The 12,337-nt window shown below is 43.2% G+C and overlaps 1 protein-coding gene across 1 annotated transcript in view; it reads right to left on the minus strand.

Moving 5' to 3' along the window:
* LOC137640081 (uncharacterized) overlaps window positions 1-12,337 on the minus strand; it is a 248,802-nt gene that overhangs the window by 7,164 nt on the left and 229,301 nt on the right. The gene's annotated exons all lie outside the window — the stretch shown is intronic.

Raw genomic sequence — 12,337 nt, forward strand, 5'->3', positions numbered from 1 at the left:
GGGCGGAGGTCCTCGAGAGATACTTCTGCATCACCCTCACTCGGTACAAGAGAAGGTCCTCTGGGTCATTTGTCCCGGGAATAGCGGGGATAGCGAACTCGTTGAATCGGGGATCATCTACCGCCAGGTTCTGTGTTTTCGCCACAAAGAAGGGAACAAATTTGAAGACTCCCTCCACCCGTGAGAATGGGAGACATCCGCTGAGACCCCGTGAAGCTCACCTATCCTCTTGGCTGAAGTCAGGGAGAGGAGGAACACCATCTTTAGGGTTAGGTCCCTGTCGGTAATTTGTCTCAAGAGGCTCGAATGGAGGCTTCTTCAGGACATCTATGACTTTAATGATGTCCCACGAAAAACCCTTGAGGGTCCTGGGGGCAGGACTGCTCAAACCCTTTTACCAGTATCAAGAGGCGCTTGGAGGAGCTTAGGTTCAAGCCCTTGAGGAGGAATACCTGGCCCAGGGCAGCTCGGAATGACTATACTGCTGGTACTGACATCCCCCGGTCAAGTCACAGGTGTACCAGGAACTCTACGATGACCAGGATCGAGGCCTTGAGGGGCTGTATGCCCTCTTTGTTGCACCATTTGCCAAAGGTTGCCCGTCTTGACTGGTATATGGCTATCGAAGATTGTCTGAGATTCGAGGTCATCTAGGAGGTTGCCCTCTTGGAGTACCCTTCCCTTCTTAGCAAACACTGTATAGTTTCCAAGCGTGAAGAGAGAGGTTATGGAGGCCTTCGTGGAACTTCTGGGAGTGGGATTGCCTTAGAAGATCTCGACCTAGGGGCAGGGGCCACGGAGGTTCCCTTGCCAAAAACCTCAGGTCAGTAAACCACTTCTTTTCAGGCCCCCACTGAGCTATAAGAGTCATTTCTTTTTACTTAGCGATCAGAATTAGATCTTTGTTTCCTAACTCTGTAGAGGATTATGTGTTTTGGAAAAATCGTGACAAGTGAGCGAAGATTGATTGTTTTTAGGTAATAATTGACAACATGATATAGAGGAGAGAATTTGAATTCTTATGTGATTTTCAGTTCCAGTTAACTCGCAAGAACAAATAAATAAAGTAAAAAAAATGAGAAATGGCGAACAAGTTGCCGTAGATTTTCATTTGCTTGTGGCAAAGAATAAAGTAAATAATCGGAATGATTGTAAAACCAGAAATTGGTGACACGATAGTTATAACAGTAGGCCTAGTGTTGCAAGACTTGATAGGCTAACCTGTGTGTTGAAGAATAGCTTAGTCAGGCAATAAAACTCTGATTCATGTAATGAGTTCTCAAGTTAATTACTTATTTTTGAGTATCAAGGGAATCATATCAACCAAACAAACTTTGGGTTAGACGGTGACAATGAGTAGCCATACTATTGCCTTCATTAGTTAATTAATGTCTGATAAGAAAAAGTTATGTTTTGTGTCAGATTGTGTTAAAGAGTAAAGGATATGTTTTTGGTGTCAAAGTATAACGTAAATGGTGGATTTGATTGTAATTAAGTGATTTGGTGAATCCACGAGATAAAGCCTAGTATTTTAGTGGCTTTGTGTACATTTAGAGACCAATATGAGGCTAGTTAATTGCCCTTCAGAGTTATGTAAGTCTCAGTGACTTGTCTCAAAGGTCAAAAGAGACTCTGGTTTGCTTTCTTTTTTTGTTTATACCATAATGCCTGTTTTATGCACAAGTTAAGGACGTAATTTTAAGGTTTAGAGCTCAGTTTGTTTTTTCAGTTTCGGTATTTTTTTTTTGGCATGCTATGTTTATTTGTTTTCTTGTTCTGATGCTTTTAGGTTTACGTTCGTTACTCGCTGAAAGATGCAAGGAAGAAAGAGTTTGGGTCAGCAGAGTTTGACCCATCTCAGTCTGTGTGCGCGAATGTTTGTGTTCGCGTACATGTGTGCAGAGAGAGAGAGAGAGAGAGAGAGAGAGAGAGAGAGAGAGAGAGAGAGAGAGAGAGAGAGAGAGAGAGAGAGAGAGAGAGAGAGAGTGAGTTGCGAGATTGCACACGCGCAGGAGCGGCGTCAGTGTGTTCGCAGAATTAAAAAAAAAAAAAAAAAAAAAATTGTGGAGATGACTGAGTGAGAGTTGTTTCCTTGTGAGATAGTTCAGTGAGAAGAGGTGAGAGAGAATTTTTTTTTTTTGCTAACGAATGTCCCTTAAGGCCAGGGAAGTAAAGTATTTTCTTTCAGGTGTTTTTTTCTTTTTCTTTGGAAATTGATTAGAAAGATTGTTTTTGGTTGACCTCAGTGACAGGTTATAAAGAATTTGTTATGTTCTGAATAAAGTTTGGCGTAATTTGGAAACAGTTTTGACTTTGAAGAAATTCTATGGCGTTCAATTTCAACGGGAATTTACCTTTTTCCACCTTGTGTTTTTTTTTTTTGTTGTTTGTGATATAACGTAGATCTGATTGGAATGGTTTTCCCTATTCCCAATTGCATTAGGAAATTTCGGTTTCAAATTAGTTCTCTGTGATGTGTTGTTACACTCCCCAAGAGATTGGTTCACCAAGCGTTTGATTGGGCTCCACAAGGCACTAGGAGAATTGGAAGACCCAGGCCTATATGGCTTAGGGCTGTAAAGTGCGAAGTAGATAGTGATGATGTGACGGTAACACAAGAGCCTTTGTTTGCATGATGTGGGTCAGCTTGGATGCATAAGCGTCCTAGAATGATTGTTGTTTGTTTGACAGAGTTTGGCAGAGGTCTTCCTCTGGCTTAAGGACAACAAAGCAACCTCCGCCAGAGTTCAGGCAATGAACGCGGAGGGAAGGGGATCTTGGGATCCCAGGCATGCCTTACTTAGTGCAGAGTATAGGCATAGCTCAGATGAGTGGTTGCAGTGGCGCCATTCATTTTGACATTGTGTCGTTTTGTTGCTTTTTTTGCACAAGTATTCCAAGGAGGACCTCCCACCAGGTACCCCATGAAGGCGGAGGTCGAGGGAACATTCCTACACAGGGTGGGGCTCCGGTGTGTCCAAATGAGTCCTCAGGTGTACAGTGAACCCTCGTTTATCGCGGTAGATAGGTTCCAGACCCGGCCGCGATAGGTGAAAATCCGCGAAGTAGTGACATCATATTTACCTATTTATTTAACATGTATATTCGGACTTTTAAAACCTTCCCTTGTACGTAGTACTGTTAACAAACTACCCTTCAATGTACAGAACACTTAATGCATGTACTACAGCACCCCAAACTAAAACAGGCACAAATATTAAAGGCGATTTTATATCATGCGTTTCCTAAACACCTAAAAAGCACGATAAAAAAATGGCAACCAATGTTTTGTTTACGTTCATCTCTGATCATAATGAAGAAACAAACTCATTTAGTGTACACATACATGTATAGGTTAGTTTTTGCATCGATTATATTGATTATACAGTATGTTGATTTTTTTATTACCAATGTTTTACTTAATTTTTCTTAGGACTTCCAAATGAAATGTTTTTCTTTATGACGCCGCCTGAAACGACAGCGTCATAAAGTACTGTACGCTCAGTAAACAACCACGCTCAGAACAAAGAAGGCATTTAACGCGCATGATGAAAGTGATAAATAATGATATTTACAGTAAAAGCATTTACAAAATATGTTATTAGTACAAATATAATTTACCGTATCTATATAAAATCATACAGTACATACTGTACGTAGCAAAGCAGGAAAACAATTTGAGAGAGAGAGAGAGAGAGAGAGAGAGAGAGAGAGAGAGAGAGAGAGAGAGAGAGAGAGAGAGCGAGAGAGCGAGAGAGAGAGCGAGAGCGAGAGCGAGAGCGAGAGAGCGAGAGAGCGAGAGAGCGAGAGAGCGAGAGAGAGAGAGAGAGAGAGAGAGAGAGAGAGAGAGAGAGAGAGAGAGATTGTTTTACGTACGTAAATGTAAATTGTAAACAAAAAAATATGATAGGTTACAACATGTAGACTTTTAAAACCTTCCCTTTAACTTAATGCATACAGTACTAAACTATAAAACAGGCACAAATATTAGAATGTTAGAATATTAAAGTAAAAAATAAAGATTGTTACTGTACTTACGAAAGAAGTTCAAGAAAAATTTGAATGATGATGGCGATGAATTTGCTGCACAGTAGAAATGATGATGATGAAGCTGATGATGTGTTCTACTGTGCAGCCAGGTAGTATTTTACGTCTCTTCAGACGGAGGTGTCTTTTCCTGGGACACCTCTTCAACTTCTTCAATTTCTTCCAAAGGCGTAGTAGCAGGAGGAACTGGCTCTTTTTTGCGAGGCTGGAAGAACATTGTGATCGGAAGTTGTTGCCGCTGCTTCTTTTTTCGATCTAAGAGCATCTTGTAGGGAGTCATGATGTCATCAACCTTGTTGCAGAATTGCATCGACCGAACCATATCCTCGTCCCACTCTTGCAACATTTCTTTCACCTCCTTTATATGGTTGCAGACCTTGGCAAGCCGTTCTAGTGTTAAGCCCGTTTCTTCGACATGTTCTTGGGTCTCTTCCTGGGTTTCACTCTCTTCTTCGCTTGCCGATTTCGTCAGGTCTTCGAGGTCTGCGTCAGTTAGGGACTGGGAATGGCAGTCCAACAACTCATCGACGTCTTCAGTCGTCATGTCGCCAAACCCGTCACCACCAATTATGGCAGCCAACTGCACAGATTTGCGTACTGCAGAGTGTTGGATTTCAGCAGGTGTAAATCTCTCGTCGTCGTAAACAATCTCGGGCCACAACTTCTTCCAGCTCGCATTCACAGTTGCAGGTTTCATCTCTTGAAGTGCCTTCTGAATATTCTTCAGGCACGTGGCTATGGTGTACTGCCGCCAGTACGCCTTCAAGTTAAAATCTTCATCCTCATCCTCTTGGGCAGCATCCACACATGCAACGAGGTCCGCCAAGGTATTCTTCGTGTAGAGGGCCTTGAACGCCCTGATAACCCCTGGTCCATCGGTTGAATTAATGACGTGGTGTTGGGTGGCAGGAACTCAACCTGAACGCCCTCACGCGACAGGTCAGTTGCGTGTCCACCAGCGTTATCCATAAGGAGAAGGATCTTGAATGGCAAGCCCTTCTCTACGAGATATTCACTGACTTGCGGGATGAAACACTGGTGGAACCAGTTGGAGGTTAGCATCTTCGTAATCCATGCTTTTGGATTATGCATCCAGTACACGGGAAGGAGATTCTTGTTTTTATTTTTCAAAGCGCAAGGATTTTTCGACTTATAAATAAGCCCCGGCTTTAGCAAAAATCCAGCAGCATTGCCACACATCACGAGGGTAACGCGATCCTTGAATGCTTTAAAGCCAGAGGCTTTGGCTTCCTCTTTGAACAGGAAAGTTCGCGACGCCATTCTCTTCCAAAACAAGCCGGTCTCATCCATATTAAACACTTGTTCCGGCTTGTATCCACCTTCGGCGATAATATTCTTGAACGTCTGGTTCACGTAAGTTTCAGCAGCGCCAGTGTCAGCCGAAGCAGCCTCGCCATGCAGGGAAACGCTTTTCAGGGCGAAGGGTTTCTGAAACTTCGCGAACCATCCTTTGCTGGCGGAAAAACGTTGTTTCTGAGGCTGGGAATCAGTGGATGTCCCTGGTTGAGGATCATCTGCATCATCATCTTCTTCAGCATGGTTGCCGTCGTCGTCTTGAAATTCCTTTGCAGCAAAATTCTCATACAAGCTCAAAGCCTTTGTTCGGATGGTGTTCATATCCAAGGCTATGTTCTTCTTCCGTCAGTCGGCAATCCACACAGCTAAAGCACCTTCCATGCGTACGATTGTTTTATTACGCGTTGTAACGACTCGCTTCGCTGATCTGCTAAAGGTGATTGCAGCCGTCTTTCTAATGTTCGCCTCATCCTTCTTGATATAGCGAACAGTAGATTCGTTGATTCCAAAATGGCGCGCTGCGGCCGCGTAACTTCTACCGTCTTTTAACATATCGAGAAGCGTAACCTTCTCAGCAATCGTCATCATCCTTCGGTGGCGTTTAGGCTCACTACCAGCCTTAGTAGAAGCAGAACGCTTGGGAGGCATTGTACAGTAGGATTTAACAAAAAGTTCAACTTGAAACAGTCGCACACAGCACAGATTAAACTTCACAAACTTAAGAACGTCTACTCAGCGATACGCCGTAAGAGAAAGTGGACGACCCGGGCCCGCGAGAACCTAGATGCTGCGGGTTGGAGATGAGGGCAAAACACCAATCACAGGCTAGATAACAGAACTTGAGTTCTGATTCGTCATCTATCAGCGCTTGAACCAATCACAGCCCGTCTTACAGTATATGATGCGTAGGTTACCAACTCAAAGTACAAGATACCCCGCGTATACCGTACGTACAGTATTAATAATAATAATAATAAATAATGATAATAATACAGTAATAATAATAATAATAATGATAATAATAATAACAATAATAATTTTATTAACAACAACAACAATAATAATAATAATAACAATAATGATAATAGCTTTACGTGTTATTTTATTCTTTTGTAGGATGTGTGTCTCTCTCTCTCTCTATCTCTCTCTCTCGTACGCTTATTCGAAATGTGATTTTTGCAACAAAGAATATTATTGGATGCAGTACTACGTACGTATACATACAAAAGAATCATGGAAAAGATGCACATCCATTACATTTGTAGTACAGTAGTAGCCATCAGCAGCCTTACACCATTCTAATATGGTATGACTGCATCTGATTTGCGTTTCATGTTCGATTTAATTTTACTACGTACTGTATACAGTCTGTATTATCGTATGATCACATTCTCTTTTCGTGTTTTATTTCTTTCTGTGCTGAATTATATATCATATGTAATGCAATGAACAATCAGTAAGAGCAGATATTACTAATTACAGTATTAATGGAATTACAGGTAACGAAATATCGTATTTGGGGGTCTTCAGATTTCGCGGTACTGTATTTTCGAAATTTCCGGAAAATCCGCGATATGTATATATATATGGGTTATGGAAAAAACCCGCGAAGTGGTGAATCCGCGATGGTCGAACCGCGATGGTCGAACCGCGAAGTAGCGAGGGTTCACTGTACCGTTGAACGTACCGTCTCAGGCACGGTGTGAAGATGTAACGACCCAGTTGGTGTCGCCTGTAGGTTTAGTGTGCACACAGATTTTTGTTTTTGTTTTTATGTACTAGTACTTTGGGTTTGTAAAACTTTGTTAGTGTGATATAGCTATATGAGAATATTATGACTAATAACATATGTTGGTTTTCTGAGGAATTGTTTTTGTGTGAAAGTTTTCTTTTGGGTAATTTGAGTTTTTTACTAGCAACTATTGATTTTGGTTTAAACCTAATGAATGTATAATGTATTGTTTTTACCAGTACTATATCTTAAATCTCTTTCAGACTGAGAGTCCAATGAATGAGCCAGAGTGTAGGCTTGACATATGAGGGCATTAATTCTTTGTGTACAATGACTGCATCCACTAATGGACTGTAGGAATTAGAAAAGTTAAGTATTTTTTAATACAAAGGCTACTTTCTGTTGTATAAATTTTAACTTAGCAGTCATTGTCCTCTATTATATATCATCATCATATACCATGGCACTTCCCCCAATTTTGGGGGGTAGCCGACATCAACAAAGAAACAAAAACAAAAAGGGGACCTCTACTCTCTACGTTCCTCCCAGCCTAACAAGGGACTCAACCGAGTTCAGCTGGTACTGCTAGGGTGTCACAGCCCACCCTCCCACATTATCCACCACAGATGAAGCTTCATAATGCTGAATCCCCTACTGCTGCTACCTCCGCGGTCATCTAAGGCATCGGAGGCAGCAGCAGGGCCTACCGGAACTGCGTCACAATCGCTCGCCATTCATTCCTATTTCTAGCACGCTCTCTTGCCTCGCTCACATCTATCCTCCTATCACCCAGAGCTTTCTTCACACCATCCATCCACCCAAACCTTGGCCTTCCTCTAGTACTTCTCCCATCAACTCTTGCATTCATCACCTTCTTTAGCAGACATCCATTTTCCATTCTCTCAACATGGCCAAACTACCTCAACACATTCATATCCACTCTAGCTGCTAACTCATTTCTTACACCCGTTCTCACTCTCACCACTTCGTTCCTAACCCTATCTACTCGAGATACACCAGCCATACTCCTTAGACACTTCATCTCAAACACATTCAATTTCTGTCTCTCCATCACTTTCATTCCCCACAACTCCGATCCATATCATAAATACAGACGTGTAGTGTTGATTGATGATTAGTTCTCTTTTTGAGTTATCTTTAAAATACATTCACGGATAATGAGTATTTTTGTATGATTTGTTTTGATGATGGAAGTCTGTTTCAGATTCCAATTACTGATAGGTAACTTGTCAGTATTTTTGTTTCTTGGTATTTATCTACCCATATTTACCCATATGTATTGGTTTTCAGAGTTATTTGCTGCATTTCTTGGTCTTTTTTAGTATACAGTATAATCTTTTGAGTATATAATCTTTTTGAGAACTTTTTCTTAGTTTTCAGTTAATCACATTATATATCTTGTGTATTCATATGGTTACAGTTCCTATTTTTCTTATGATTAAAAGCTCAACAACTGTAATGAGATATGTGAACTTGCTTTGTTCAGACCTTTTAGTTTGTTGCTATTTGAGATTTTTTTTGGGGGGAGAAGTTGAGTTTAAGTGTACCCAAAGCGAAATGTGGCAGAATAGCCATGTTGGGGTTTGAGTTTAAAGTAAACTTTGTTGTGATTGCTTTCTTTTTGGAGTCTACCACAGTTCCAGGAGAAACTGTAACTTGGTGGGGGGGGGGGATTTGTCACACGTAACAAATTCTTGAAACCCCCTTTTGGGGTCATGTGAACGACCGCTGCCTGCTGACTTCGCTTGGGAACACACGCTACCTCAGCTTCCACCGGCGACAGGATTCTGTTGCTTCCTCATTTCTGTTGACGAGGACTTTTTTGTTGGCTCCTCTTTGTTCTTACAGATTGCGTGGGAAAGCTACAGCCGGGAGACGAAGAACATCCGCCTAGTGATAGAACGGACTACTACCTCGACAACCCTAGGAAAGATGGCACCTACACCAGGACGCCAAAGGACCACGTCTTGAGGGAGTGCCACACCTAGAGATCAGTCTGAGGAGAGCCATTGTGATCGAAGGCTCGTGTCGCTCCGTTGTTCAAGGACTCACAAGATAAGATTTAGATTTAAACTTATAATTTTTCTTTAAGTATGATGCTAAAGCTTAAAGTCATTTCAAAATAACTCGTCTCCTAGCTGTTGTCTCTCCCAGAAATCATGATGTAAACTCATGAATTGTAAGAGCACTTGTAAACATTGATTTGAAACATTTTATAACGTAATAATGTTTTAAGAATGCAATGCAGAATTTTGACGCTTAAAAAAACTTTGAAGTGCTCAAGAATGAAGTTGTGAAATTTTCAGTTAAATACATGAAAGTTGAAATATCAGATTCGCCTCTGACTTATCCCGTTTCCTGAGAATAATTTGGACTTAGATTCAATATTTGAATTTTGTCTGTCATGACACGGGGATACGGGTGAATGCCAGTCCGAGGCTCGAGTCTTACTCAAACTCGTCAGTTCCCCCGGGCGCTGCAACCCCACCAACCTTGTGAGCCAAGGATGGGAGTGTTTGGGGGGAGCCCAAAAGACCAACTGCCGAAGCATCAGCAGCCAACGATCACATGTATATATGGCAGTCTTAAAACTTTCAATCAATCAATTGTCCCTCTCGAAAGGGCAAAGTCACTGTCCCTTGCCTCTGTCACTCCTGAGAGACCTTTAAAGCCCATAACACCTGACAATGATGTATATCAGGTCACAACTGGGGCAGAGAGAACAGAGGTTGAGGCCCACATCACTGTAAGAAAGACAAACTTGCCGTACATGAGAAAAGTATTGTCTAAACACACTTATGTAAATAAAAAATATATATACCTGGTTATATATACATAAACATATAATAATCTTTCTATATACACCTCCACATGAAAAAAAGAAATGTCCCGATAGAAGGTTACTGTACGGAGACACACTTGACGTGCATGGGAAAAGTATTGTCAAAATACTGTATACATATACTTAAATACCTAAATGTATATACCTGTGTATATATACACAAAACATAAAATCCATATATACACCTGCACATAAAAAGGAAATTGACCATATCAGAAAATCCTTCATCCAAAGTGACAGCTTGAACGCCACTAATCATAAATAATGAAAGTCATTGGTGTGTAGACGTTGCTATAACCTTCAATCAAGGAATACAAAATTATTAATACTTCATTATCATTCCCTCTTTATGCATGACTAAGTATAAAGTATACGTTCCACAGTATGCCCCTGCACCGGAACATCTGGGATGATGTTACTGGAATAAAAGGGACAACGGTTTCAGTCGCAGAATGGGACCAGCACTAACTCACCTTGGTTCCCACCCTGGCGCCCTGGGCGAGGATAGAGGAAGATCCAGAACACTTGGAGGGACGATATGTCGTGGGGTCGAACTTGCACCGGAACGGGAACGGGTAGGTCTTTGAACCTTCTTATAAGCCCCAACGCTCTCCGGAGGGATGACCCTTCTTCCACTAACTCGTCCCCTGGTGGTCCCAGGATCCCATCTCCAAAATTCCCTCGCCGTATACGTGTGCCCTGCCCGGGATCCGGAGATCGCCTCTCCAGGCGGTCCGATCTCCCTTCCGAGGGAGTTCTGTACCGGCCCTCTTCTCTTTGGCTCCGCTTCAGAGCTGGAGGGGGGTCCGGAGACTCAGAGCCGTATGAACGACACCTAAAAGGATGGCGCCCTTTCACATGGTCCTCTGGTCCTCCCCGGCGTGGTTGGTCATCGAAGACTGGGGGAGGATAGATGGCACCGTTTGATGGATAAAAATCCTCCCAAGGGGTCTGGGGAGTCGGGTCCGTAGCTTTCCTCCCCGGAGAAGTATATCCCGGCGGTCTGATCTCCCTTCTGAGGGAATTCTGCGCAGCCCCTCTTCGGCACTGGGGAGGGGTCCGGAGACTCGGAGCCGTATGAGAGAGGCCTAGAAGGACGGCACCCCTTTATATGGTCCTCAGCTCTCCTCCCCAGAGAAGTATCCCTTAGCGGCAACCTGAACGACATCCTCAAGGTGCCTGAAAAGGCCTCTTGTTCCCATGGGGACCAATGGGCTGCGGTGAGCCGCTGAGCGGAGGATAATGTTGCCACTCAGCGGGCGGAGGGTAGCTCCTCTACCCACGGAGGGGTCAAGGAGCCAGTCACCAGCGGCGGATAAACGGCCGTAAGGTTACGCCGGGCGAAGGGTTGGCGGCTCTGGGATCTATCGGATCTGAAGACCCGCGCCGTTCCATCGGCAGACGAGCGGGTCGTCCCACGAGGTTACCACATGGGACTTCTGAGCGAGGATAAGGGTCATCCGCTGGACGAGCCAAGCAACCTTGGAGCAGGCGCTCACAATTAGATAATACTGCTTTTAAGGTTCCAATTACATTCTCTGTGGATTTTCCCGGCAACAGGAAGATCAAAAAGATGGTTCCGCTTTCCGTTTTGTAAGTGGAACGACTCCTGGGGCCGGGGGCCGACACACGGTCACCTCTCTCTGACCCAGAGGGAACTACCTTCGTTACCGCGGGTAACACGAGACAGAGAGGGAGGCATGGATGAACATACCGAAGAAGGACGAGAAACACTTGTCCCTCTTTGTTTTCTTCTTCTTTTCCGTGTCCATCTTGGCCCATTGGGCATCGGCTCCAGCCCACACACTCATCACACGTGTCGGTCTGGGAACACACATGGCCCCGACACGAAGTGAATAACGCGTGGGGGGTCGACTTCCATGTGGAACAAAAAAACTGCACACAGCTTACCAGTCACACCAGGGCAACGACGTTGCACTCTCACATATTCCATGATGGAAATCGAGGACCACGAGATCCAAGAAACACAATAAGATTAGGAAAAACTCTGTCGAACGCAAACGATATGAGGACGTGTGTCTTTCAACACGGCCAGAGCAAGAATAGAAATGGCGACCTAGAAGGTCGACCGAAGTGTCATCCAAGGGCATTCTGGGTAAACAAGAGGAAGTTTGCGCAGGTAAAAGGGATGATCTGGGTGGCTTGTTGGGGGAAAAAATTCTGGCCGGATAGAAGACGATAGGAATAAACTCCTAATAAACTCGGAATAATTAATATTTAAAATAATGATTAGAATATATACTGTATACAATATAGTATACTGTACCTACAAATCTACAATGTACTGAGAGAGCAATAGGTGAACAACAGTATGGAGAGGGATTGCAGTATACAAAAGATTTGCAACTTAGAATTTC

This window comes from Palaemon carinicauda, chromosome 4 (genome assembly GCF_036898095.1).
Source record: "Palaemon carinicauda isolate YSFRI2023 chromosome 4, ASM3689809v2, whole genome shotgun sequence".
Lineage (NCBI taxonomy): Eukaryota > Metazoa > Arthropoda > Malacostraca > Decapoda > Palaemonidae > Palaemon > Palaemon carinicauda.